This window comes from Saccopteryx leptura, chromosome 6 (assembly GCF_036850995.1).
Source record: "Saccopteryx leptura isolate mSacLep1 chromosome 6, mSacLep1_pri_phased_curated, whole genome shotgun sequence".
NCBI lineage: Eukaryota > Metazoa > Chordata > Mammalia > Chiroptera > Emballonuridae > Saccopteryx > Saccopteryx leptura.
This window is the reverse complement of record NC_089508.1, coordinates 102,669,547-102,682,833: the sequence shown is the minus strand read 5'-3', so window position 1 is coordinate 102,682,833 and position 13,287 is coordinate 102,669,547.

The window sequence follows — 13,287 nt, the reverse complement described above, 5'->3', positions numbered from 1 at the left end:
CTTGTTTGGATTAAGTATTTATGATTCCATTTTATCTCTACTACTGGCTTATTATTAACTTCATTTTAAAAATGTTAGTAGTTGTTTTAAATTTGTTTGGTTTTAATTAATCATAATATTCTTTTAAATAATATTATACTATTTCTAGTACAGTGTAAGAATCTTACACTAGTGTGCTCCCAGTGTGTCTCCCTCATCTTTCTTTTGTGTTATTGTTGTCATACATTTTACTTTTATATATACTAAAGTTCAGTATATATTGCTATTACTTGGTATTTAGGCAGCCAATTGCCTTTTACAATAATCAAATATACTATTTGTCTTTATTTGAATTATTTTCAGAGATCTTAATTTTTTTGATTAGATCAAAGTTTCTCTCTAGTATTCTATTTCTTCTGCATGAAGAACTTCCTAATGCATACTGTAGTGTAGTCTACTATTAATGGAGTCTCTCAACTTTGGTATGAAAAAGTTTTTCCTTTTTCAATGTTATTTTCATTGGTATAAAACTCTGGATTGACAGTTTTGTTTTATAATTCCATCATCTTGAAGATGGTTCTCCATTGTCTTATGACTTCCAAACAGCAGGTCTGTATATAAGTCATACAGTAGGTCAGAGTTTAAGTCATATTCTTATGTTTGCTGTCTGTATGTAATGTGAATATTTTTACTTACTGCCTTCAAGATTTTCTCATTTTTGTTTTTCCATTGGTTCTAATATTATGTATGCCTAGGTTTTTAAAATCTTGCTTGAGGCTTTCTGAGTTTTGTGAATTTCATAGTTTAATATATTTTATTTATAGACTTTAATATATTTTATTTATAGGGCCTGTTTTACTTGTTCTTATAGTTTGTCTGTGAAGTTCCTCATCTGATGAAGCATGTTGTCTGCCTTCTCCATTAAATCCTTTAACGTATTAATTATAGCCATTTTCAATTCCTAACTTGATAGTACCAATATCTGAGTCATTTCTGTCTAGTTCTCTTGAATGCTTTGACTTTTTTTTTAAGACTTTATTCATTTTAGAGAGGAGAGAAGGAAGAGAGAGAGAGAGAGAGAGAGAGAGAGAGAGAGAGAGAAAAGAGAGGAGGAGCAGGAAGCATCAACTCTCATATGTGCCTTGACCAGGCAATCCCAGGGTTTTGAACTGGCGACCTCAGCATTCCAGGTTGACACTTTATCCACTGCGCCACCACAGGTCAGGCGAATGTTTTGAGTTTTGATAAGGGATTTATTTTTCTTGCTTTCTATAATTTCTTTAACTAAATATTGGTTATCATGAATAGGATAGTAGAAACTAAGGTAAACAGCATTTGTGGCTAGATATGGGCATTACCTTTTTCCCCCTAGAACCTTAATGTATAGGTTTGAGTCAAATTGGTCAGGAGTTTATCTTGTTTAGGTTTTATTGTTATGGTTACATTCATACCTTACTGGTTTCAAGTACTCTAGTATTACCTTCTGCTTAAGTTAAACAATGGTTGGCCAAAATATATTTTTCTTAGCTCCCATCCCACCCTTAGCTTTTGACCTTTTCTAGTCACATTCTTGCTCCCTGTTCCAGCAGTAGACTGTTCTTGCTTGATCCGGAGTGCTTGCCAGCTTGCTGTGGGGTGGAGGTCTGGTTCCCTGTTGTCCTGGTCCAGCTTCAGCTTTAGGCAAGCCCTGTGTCCCACCAAGACAACTGGGCTTTCCAGGTGGTCCCACCCTCACCTCCCCCTGGATAGGATATATTTAATGGCCTGGGGCCAGGATGGTTCCCTGTTTCTCCCTCAGGAATAGAGGGTTTTTCTATTTCCTCTTCCTCAGTCAAAATGGGTCTTCATTTGAGAACTAGGTTTGCTACCCTTCCCCAGTGACTTCTGGAAGTTGTCCCACAGGGAAGGAGGGGCATGCAGGGTTCTGCGTTTTTCTCACAGAGGTAGCTGCTCTCTGCCTCCAGACCTCCACCACTAAGGAAGGCTTTTCCCAGCCCCTTGCCCCCATGCTCCCTATTTTCTTAGGTACCCAGTAAAGTCCATGTAGAAGCGCCTACGAGTGGATGCAGATTTCCCTTCTGTTAGCAGCATTAGGGGTTCTAGATTCTCCTGTTATCCCACATTCAGCTTTAAGAAATGTGTTAAACATTTTCACTTAATTATTTTTACCTATTCATTGGAAGCCTGACACCTATCTCTTCTGTGACTCTGCCAAAGGTGAGGAGATGCTTGCATCCTTTCTCTTCTTGGAGGGGTTGACCTTTCCTCACATGTCTGTCTGGCTACATGGCAGCACTATGACTTAGGTTCTCAAGTCAGTTTAAGAAAAGTTATAATTTTGCAGACCACACAGCTTTTCTTGTTGTAAGATTGGGTATGATATTCTTTCAAGTCTTCTCCATTCTAAGCAAAACTGAAACTCTCTAGTAGTTTGCTGTTGTTGTCCTTGAACTTCACACACTAACCTTACAATTTATATATAAACGCAAAAAATCAAAAATTGCCAAAACATTTTGAAGGACAAGGTGATTATAAACAAGGCAGTGAGTTACTGTTGCACAAACAGACAAGTAAACCAATGGAACAGAATAAAAAGCTCAGAAACAGACACATAGAAACATAGACATTTAATTTACAACAAAGGTGGTACTGCAGCACCATGGGGCCGGGGCGGGGGCGCAGTTCTTGTGGCACTGGACAATTAGACATCCACAAGGACAAAGTGAGAAACTCAAAGCTGACCTCGCCTAATGACTGGAAAACAATTCCAGGTGGACGTCAGAACTAAATGTAAAAGGTAAAATAAATGTATAACTTCTAGACGTTAACACAGGACAATATTTTCATGCTTTAGGACACTGCAAAAAAATCAATACAGAAAAAATGATAAATTTGAGCATAATAAAATTAAGGGTATTTGTCAAAAGATACTATTAAGACAGTGAAAGGAAAGTCATAGAGTGGAAAATATGTCTGCAACACAGAGAACTGACAGGATTCATATTAACAATATGAAAATATATATTCTCTAACAACACAATAGAAAGATGGGCAAGTGATCTGACTTGGCATTACACAAAAGAGAGTATCTAATTAACCAACAAATATAAGTAAAGATGCTCAAATTAATTTGTAATCAGGAGATGCTAGTAAAAACCACAATGAGCTAGCGTTAAATTCCTAGTAACTTCACTCCCAGAAATAACTCCAAGAAAATATGTACAAGGGTATCATTATGAGGATCCAGAAGATGGTGATGGAGTAGGTGGATGTTACAATTCCCACCTCCCAGAACCAAAATGGATTACAACTTAACTAAGTAACAATCATCTTGAAAAATCAACTTTGGACTAAACTAAGAGGAATCTATAACCAAGGATCACCAAAGAAACCACACTGAGACTGGTAGGAAGGGCACAGACGCAGAAAGGGCTTCCCTGCTCCCAGGAGCAAGCGGTGGCCGGGAGGGTCTCTCACAGCAGGGTGGGTTACCCAGAGTTGTAGGTCCTCAGCCCCAGGACTGAAGCCCTAGCCTAGAGCCCCAGAGACTAGAGGAGGCATATGGACAGTATTTAGCTGAAAACAGCCAGGTTACTGTTTGTGAGAGGGAGACAGAACTCTCAGACCCATGTCCATCTTAAAGGGACCACACAGAAAAGCTCTTTCACAGCCACTTATGTAGGGCTCCAGGAGCGAGGAGTGCCAAGAGGACTGGAATTGCGAGAGGAGAGTGTAGTCTTAGAGGCACAGAAAGAGGCTTTGGGGGACAGCCACCCTAACCCCTGTACTAGGTCACTCCCCAAATCTAAAGTGGCCATTTTTCCTGAGAGAAGCAACACTAACAAAGGGAAGCAATTATCCCACCCACTGGAGGCTCTGCTACTCCAGTCAGAGCAAAGAGTTGCTTAGAAGCAGGGGGCATATCAGGGACACAAGTTTTGAGTGCTGAGGTCTGGGCTGTTGAATACTCTCTGAAGGGTGGGCGGGCCTGGTGGTGGTGGCAGTGGCAGCAGCAACGTGCCTGTGGCAGTGGGAACAGCACCCGGTGAGGTAGCTCACATGACAGTGGGGGTGGTGCCACACGAGGCAGCCTGTGCGATGGTGGGGGTGGAGCCTGGCCAGGCAGCCAGAGCAGCACCAGGTAGGGCGGCCCATGTGCCCACAGGAGGCAGCGACTGGAAGGTGGACCCATGAGCCCGGCAGTACCAGTGCCTGAGCGCCTGAGGAGACAGTGGTGGTGGTTGGCCAGCAGATAGACTATACCTCGGGAATAGAAAGGCCACACCCACTGGCCAAGAGTAGATAAAAACCAGCCTAGGAGTGCAGCTAATATTTACAATGGGCACCTGGGCCCAGCAGAAGCAGACACTAATTCTGGATTGCCTGTAGTTCCAAGAAGGTGGCTAAAGGCATCATAAGCAGTGACCCCCACTGGTCTGCACCAGGTTCCAGCCAGGGAGTTCCAGGGCTGGCACATCCAGGGGTCAGATACAAAGAGCATCAGCTCAGGAACTAACAACCCTAGTTAGAGTGGTATCTTAAGGAAGGGCTCCTCATGCCTGACCCAGCTGAGGCATAGAAAACTCCAACAAAAATAGCAAAAAGAGAAGTAGCAGCAGACAAGTAGCCCACAGTGATTACAAACAACAGCTAAACAACACAACTGGAAGCTGGAGGCAAACAACACCAAACTTAAACTCAGCTATCTACACAAACAGCACACCCAAAGAGCAGTCTATACACAGACAAAATGGGAAGACAGAGAAATGCAATCCAAATGAATCAACAAGAGAAATCTCCAGAAAAAAACTGAATGTGATGGAAATAACCAAGATACTGGATGCAGAGTTTAAAATAATGATTGTTAGTATGCTCAAGAATCACAGAGCAACAATGGACAGACATAATCAGTACTTAAAGAGGTAGCAAGCATCAAAAAGGACATTGAAATCATAAAGAAGAATCAGACAGAAATGACAAATACAATATCAGAAATGAAGACTACACTAGAAGGAATTAACAGCAGGCTGGATGAAGCAGAGGATTGAATCAGCAATTTAGAGGACAAGATAAACGAAAGCACGGAAGCAGAACAGCAAAAAAAAGGGGGGGCTCAAAAAGTCTGAGGAAACTCTAAGAGAGCTCTGTGACAATATGAAGAGAAACAACATCCACATCGTAGGGGTTCCTGAAGGAGAAGAGAAAGAATGAAGGATAGAGAATCTGATTGAAGAAATAATAGCTGAAAACTTCCCAAAATTGATGAAGAAAAATGTCACACAGTTCATGAAGCACAGAGAATCCCATTAAAGAGGAATCCAAAGAGACCTACACCAAGACACATCATAATCAAAATACCAAAGTTAAGAGATAAAGAAAGAATGCTAAAAGCTGCAAGAGAAAAGCAGTCAATCACCTACAAAGGAGCCACCATAAGAATGACATTGACTTTTCAACAGAAACACTTGAGGTCAGAAGGGAATGGCAAGAAATATTCAAAGTAATTCAAAACAAGAGCCTACAACCAAGACTTTTTTATCCAGCAAGGCTATTGTTTAAAATTGAAGGAAAAATAAAGCTTCCCAGACAAAAAAAAAAAAAAAAATTCAAGGAATTCATTACAACAAAATCAATGCTGCAAAAAATGTTAAGGGATGACGTCAGAGTAATGGCGGGGTAGGAAGCGATACCGATGAATCTCCCCCAAAACTCAACAAGATCTTCAACCAGAAACAAAAAAACCTATCCTTGGAGCCTCCAGATGCTTTGCAATACACCTGAAGATATGGTCGAGTGAAAAATTGGCTAAATATATAACCAAACACCGAAGGAAAAAGGGAGTAAGAAATGCTCCGCCTTCCTCACTAACCTAAACAGGGCGGCTTTCTCTGGTAACTGTGAATATAGAAACTGAGGCGGGCAAAGGGGGTGAATAGATCCAGGTCGCGGCACAAACGGCCGAACCAGGCTGTGGCACGGAGATCCAAGCCGAGGAAAAACTGATCCTGTGGCAACCCGGGCAATACAAGCTAACACTCGCGCCAAACCCAAACAAAGAAAGACAAGCGGGGCAGCCATTTTACCTGATCTCCTGGTCAGCGCATGCGCAGTTAGTGGGCGAGACATTTCTATCTAAGCCCCGGGAGTGGGTGCCCGTGTTACCACACAGAGAGGCAGAGTCAGAGGCCTTTCTGTGGGCGGAAAGCAGAATCTCTGGGCAGCCCCAGCGCCCTGGGAAAGCCGCGCACGGGAGGGAGCAAGAACTAATTCCAACGGTGGAAATTTTCCATGCTGGTGGGGGTTGCACTCAGAAGGAAACGCGGCCGGCCTCATATCCTGGTCTGCGCACGCAGATAGTGAGCGAGAGATTCCTCTGAGTGCCTCGGCAGTGCACGCCCATGTTATCGCACAGAGGGGCAGAGTCAGGGGCCTTTGTGTGGGCCAAAGCAGAATCTCGGGCCGCCCCAGCGCCTTGCAAAAGCCGCGCACGGGGACGGAGTGAGAGCCAATTCCAACGCTGCAACTTTTCCATGCGGTTGGGGGTTTCACTCAGAGCGTGAGACTGCTGGCCGGATATCCGGGTCTGCACGCACAGATAGTGAGCGAGAGTTTCCTCCAAGCGCCCCGGAAGTGGGCGCCCGCCTGTGTTACCGGACAGAGTGGCAGAGCCAGAGGTCTTTGAGTGGGCGGAAAGCCCGCCTGATTATGCTAGCAGCTCTGACTGACTGAGCCTTACCCAGAGCCCTGTGCTGAGTGGAAATAGAGTGGGGAGTTGCCAGCTCTTTGAGCCTCTTTCTATCCAGGTAGAGGCAGCAGCAAACCCATAGCTGGATTATCAGGCTACTAATTGAGGAAAGAAAGACTAGGAGAAAGGCTCCAGGAACACGGACTATCTCACTGTCGGAGCCTATAAATGCTAATGAGCCTCGACTGCCAACGAGACTAAAGCACAATACATGACATTGCCATAGAGAATTATCAACTGCAAACCTCTACCTGTGCGTGCCAAAGGGGCAGAACCCGGGGTACAGAGTCACTGACCAGGAAGAGGGAGAGAAAAGAAAAAGCAAGAAGATAACCTCTCAAAATCAAGAATAATCTGCAGACTTTATAACCTATCCCATTTTATTATATTTGTTCGTTTGTTTCTCTTATCTTCATTCTTGATATTTTTTTTTCCTCCTCCAATTTGGCCTATTAACTCTCTGCCGGTCTTACACTCTCCTCTCCTTGAACTACACTACCCATAAGTGTTACATCTCCCATTATCTTTTCTCTCCTCTTCCTTTCTCTCTATGAGGGTTGCACTCCAAAACTCTTAACTCTCTCTCTCTCTCCTCTTTTTTCTTTTTTCTTCTTTTAGTGGTTCCCTCTTTTTTTCTCTCTCTCTCTCTCTTTCTTTTCTCCCTCTATATTAGTTTCTTCCTTTCTCCTTTACATCTCCTCTCATTCAAACCTCAATAACAAACAAATTATCTTATCTGGGACTCAAACTTATGTTTGTGGTATTTTGGGGTTTTTTTACTTCACCTTTTTAAATCACTAGCAGTGCTTCCATCCCTGGCTCTCCATTATATCTAGTTCTTGTTCCACTAAATACAATAGTAATTTTTTAATTTGTCCCCCCATTTTTCTGTTTTCCTCTTATTCCTCTCATCATAACTCTTAGACAACCAACACCTAAAAGCAAATCATTTTATTCTTGACCCAAATTTTTTCCTTATTTGCTTTTTGTGGGCCCATACCCCCTTATTTTTTCTTTTATTTTTTCTTTTTTTTTCCCCTTTATTACTTTTCCCCAATTCAGGCCCTCCATTACAGGCATTGTTTGTTATAATTCACAGTTCACCACAAGATTTTCTCAATAAAGAGGGGAGAGGAGAGGAGAGGAAAAAAGGAGGGGGGGGGGAATAATTTCTTTTTAAAATTTTTATTTTATTTTATTTTTCTTTATTTCATTATTAATTTTTTTTAAAAAAACAACTCTTCGATTTCTTATTTTTGTAACTTTTTATTCTTTATTAAATCTCATTAATACTATCAAAAAAACCACCCTCAGATGCTATTAAGGAAGAGAAAATCGAATATCATGGATACAAAAGAAAGAGAGGTAACACAGCTAGATGAGGAAAAATCTATGGAGAAAAAATTTAATATATTGGAAACCTTGGAGCTAAATGACAGAGAATTCAAGATAGAAATCCTAAAAATCCTCTGAGATATACAAGAAAACACAGAAAGGCAATTTAGGGAGCTCAGAAAACAACTCAATGAACACAAAGAATATATGTCCAAGGAAATTGAAACTATAAAAACAAATCAAACAGAGATGAAAAACTCAATTCACGAGCTGAAAAACGAAGTAACAAGCTTAGCTAGTAGAACAGGTCAGATAGAAGAGAGGTTTAGTGAAATAGAAGACAAGCAACTTGAGGCACAACAGAGAGAAGAAGAAAGAGACTCAAAAATAAAAAAAAAATGAGATAGCCCTACAAGAATTATCTGACTCCATCAAAAAGAATAACATAAGAATAATAGGTATATCAGAGGGAGAAGAGAGAGAAAATGGAATGGAGAACATACTCAAACAAATAATAGATGAGAACTTCCCAAGCCTGTGGAAAGAACTAAAGCCTCAAGTTCAAGAAGCAAACAGAACTCCGAGTTTTCTTAACCCCAACAAACCTACTCCAAGGCATATCATAATGAAATTGACACAAACCAACAGCAAAGAAAAAATTCTCAAGGCAGCCAAGGAAAAGAATACAACATATAAAGGAAGGCCCATTAGATTATCATCAGATTTCTCAGCAGAAACTCTACAAGCTAGAAGAGAGTGGACCCCAATATTTAAAGTCCTGAAAGAGAGGAACTTTCAGCCACGAATACTATACCCATAAAAGCTATCCTTCAAATATGAAGGAGAAATAAAAACATTCACAGATACAGAAAAGATGAGGGAATTTATCATCAGAAAACCCTCACTCCAGGAATTACTAGAGGGGGTTCTCCAATCAGATACAAAGATCAAAAAAAAACAGAGCCACAAGTAAAAGCTCCAAGATGAACACAATAAAACCAAATTTAAACTGTGACAACAAAAAGAAAGAGGGGAAGAAGATGGAGATTAACTGTAGCAAAGGACGATGGAGTGCAAAAGTACTCACAAAATAGTTCGCTACAATGAACAGGGTAGGGACCCTTTTCATTACTCAAAGGTAACCACCATTGAAAAAACCACCACAGAAGCACATGAGATAAAAGAGATAGAAACAGAGGAAAGATGTATGGAATACAACCAAATAAAAACAAAAGATAGAAAAACGAAAGAGAAGAATCAAACCAGACACAAAACTAACAAAAAGCAATATATAAAATGGCAATAGGGATTCCACAAGTGTTAATAATTACACTAAATGTAAATGGATTAAACTCACCAATAAAAAGGCACAGAGTAGCAGAATGGATTAAAAAAGAAAATCCAAGTGTATGCTGCCTACAGGAAACTCATCTAAGTAACAAGGATAAAAACAAATTCAAAGTGAAAGGTTAGAAAACAATACTCCAAGCAAATAGCATCCAAAAAAAAGCAGGCGTAGCAATACTCATATCTGATAATGCTGACTACAAGACAGCAAAAGTACTCAGAGACAAAAATGGCCATTTCATAATGGCTAAGGGGACACTGAATCAAGAAGACATAACAATTCTTAATATATATATGCACCAAACTAAGGAGCACCAAATTATATAAGACAGCTACTTATTGACCTTAAAACAAAAACTGACAAAAATACAATCATACTTGGAGACCTCAATACACCGCTGACGGCTCTAGATCGGTCATCCAGAGAATCAACAAAGATATAGTGGCCTTAAACAAAACACTAGAGCACCTGGATATGATAGACATCTACAGGACATTTCATCCCAAAGTGACTGAGTATACATTTTTCTCCAGTGTACATGGATCATTCTCAAGAATTGACCATATGTTGGGCCACAAAAACAAAATCAGCAAATTCAGAAAAATTGAAGTTGTACCAAGCATATTTTTTTATCATAAAGCCTTGAAACTAGAATTCAACTGCAAAAAAGAGGAAAAAAATCCCACAAAAATGTGGAAACTAATCAACATACTTTTAAAAAAATGAATGGGTCAAAGAAGAAATAAGTGCAGAGATCAAAAGATATATACAGACTAATGAAAATGACAATATGACATATCAGAATCTATCGGATGCAGCAAAAGCAGTGATAAGAGGGAAGTTCATATCATGTCAGGCATATATGAACAAACAAGAGAAAGCACAAGTGAACCACTTAACTTCACACCTTAAGGAACTAGAAAAAGAAGAACAAGGAAAACCCAAAACCAGCCGAAGAAAGGAGATAATAAAAATGAGCAGAAATAAGTGAATTAGAGAACAGAAAAACTATAGAAAAAATTAATAGAACAAGGAGTTGGTTCTTTGAAAAGATCAACAAAATTGACAAACCCTTGGCAAGACTTACCAAGGAAAAAAGAGAAAGAACTCATACAAACAAAATCCAAAATGAAAGAGGAGAAATCACCACGGACACCGTAGATATACAAAGAATTATTGTAGAATACTATGAAAAACTTTATGCCACTAAATTCAACAACCTAGAAGAAATGGATAAATTCCTAGAACAATACAACCTTCCTAGACTGAGTCAAGAAGAAGCAGAAAGCCTAAACAGACCTATTAGTAGAGAAGAAATAGAAAAAACCATTAAAAACCTCCCCAAAAATAAAAGTCCAGGCCCTGATGGCTATACCAGCGAATTTTATCAAACATTCAAAGAAGACTTGGTTCCTATTCTACTCAAAGTCTTCCAAAAAATTGAAGAAGAAACAATACTTCCAAACACATTTTGTGAGGCCAACATAACCATCATACCAAAACCAGGCAAGGATGGCACAAAAAAAGAAAACTACAGACCAATATCTCTAATGAATACAGATGCTAAAATACTAAACAAAATACTAGCAAATCGAATACAACAACATATTAAAAAAATAATACATCATGATCAAGTGGGATTCATCCCAGAATCTCAAGGATGGTTCAACATATGTAAAACGGTTAACGTTATACACCATATCAACAAAACAAAGAACAAAAACCACATGATCTTATCAATAGACGCAGAAAAGGCTTTTGATAAAATACAACACAATTTTATGTTTAAGACTCTCAACAAAATGGGTATAGAAGGAGAATATCTCAACATGATAAACGCCATATATGATAAACCATCAGCTAACATCATATTAAATGGCACTAAACTGAAGGCTTTCCCCCTTAAATCAGGAACAAGCCAGGGTTGTCCACTCTCTCCACTCTTATTTAATGTGGTACTAGAGATTCTAGCCAGAGCAATCAGACAAGACAAAGAAATAAAAGGCATCCATATCGGAAAAGAAGAAGTAAAGGTATCACTTTTTGCAGATGATATAATCCTATACATCGAAAATCCCAAAGAATCCACAAAAAGACTACTAGAAACAATAAGCCAATACAGTAAGGTCGCAGTATACAAAATTAACATACAGAAGTCAATAGCCTTTCTATATGCCAACAATGAAACAACTGAGAAGGAACTCAAAAGAATAATCCCCTTCATGATTGCAACAAAAAAAATAAAATACTTAGGAATAAACATAACAAAGAATGTAAAGGACTTATATAATGAAAACTATAAACCATTGTTAAGGGAAATCGAAAAAGATATAATGAGATGGAAGAATATACCTTGTTCTTGGCTAGGAAGAATAAATATAATCAAGATGGCTATATTACCCAAAGCAATATACAAATTTAATGCAATTCCCATCAAACTTCCAATGACGTTTTTTAAAGAAATAGAGCAAAAAATCATCAGATTTATATGGAACTATAAAAAACCCCGAATAGCCAAAGCAATCCTAAAGAAAAAGAATGAAGCTGGGGGCATTACAATACCTGACTTCAAACTCTATTATAGGGCCACGACAATCAAAACAGCATAGTATTGGCAGAAAAATAGACACTCAGACCAATGGAACAGAATAGAAAGTCCAGAAATAAAACCACATATATATAGTCAAATAATTTTTGATAAAGGGGCCAAAAACACACAATGGAGAAAAGAAAGCCTCTTCAATAAATGGTGCTGGGAAAACTGGAAAGCCACATGCAAAAGAATGAAACTGGACTACAGTCTCTCCCCCTGTACAAAAATTAACTCAAAATGGATCAAAGATCTAAACATAAGACCTGAACCAATTAAGTACATAGAAGAAGACATAGGTACTCAACTCATGGACCTGGGTTTTAAAGAGCATTTTATGAATTTGACTCCACAGGCAAGAGAAGTGAAGGCAAAAATTAATGAATGGGACTACAGCAGACTAAGAAGTTTTTGCTCAGCAAGAGAAACTGATAACAAAATAAACAGAAAGCCAACTAAATGGGAAATGATATTTTCAAACAATAGCTCAGATAAGGGCCTAATATCCAAAATATACAAAGAACTCATAAAACTCAACAACAAACAAACAAACAATCCAATAAAAAAATGGGAAGAGGATATGAACAGACTCTTCTTTCAGGAAGAAATACAAATGGCCAACAGATATATGAAAAGATGCTCATCTTCTTTAGCTATTAGAGAAATGTAAATCAAAACGGCAATGAGATACCATCTCACACCTGTTCGATTAGCTATTATTAGCAAGACAGGCAATAGCAAATGTTGGAGAGGCTGTGGAGAAAAAGGAACCCTCATACACTGTTGGTGGGAATGTAAAGTAGTACAACCATTATGGAAGAAAGTATGGTGGTTCCTCAAAAAACTGAAAATAGAACTACTTTATGACCCAGCAATCCCTCTACTGGGTATATACCCCAAAAACTCAGAAACAGTGATACGTAAAGACACATGCAGCCCCATGTTTATTGCAGCATTGTTCACAGTGGCCAGGACATGGAAACAACCAAAAAGCCCTTCAATAGATGACTGGATAAAGAAGATGTGGCACATATACACTATGGAATACTAGTCAGCCATAAGAAATGATGACATTGGAACATTTACAGCAAAATGGTGGGATCTTGATAACATGATACGAAGCGAAATAAGTAAATCAGAAAAAACCAGGAACTGCATTATTCCATACGTAGGTGGGACATAAAAGTGAAACTAAGAGACATTGATAAGAGTGTGGTGGTTACGGGGGGGAGGGGGGAATGAGAGAGGGAAAGGGGGAGGGGGATGGGCACAAAGAAAACAAGATAGAAG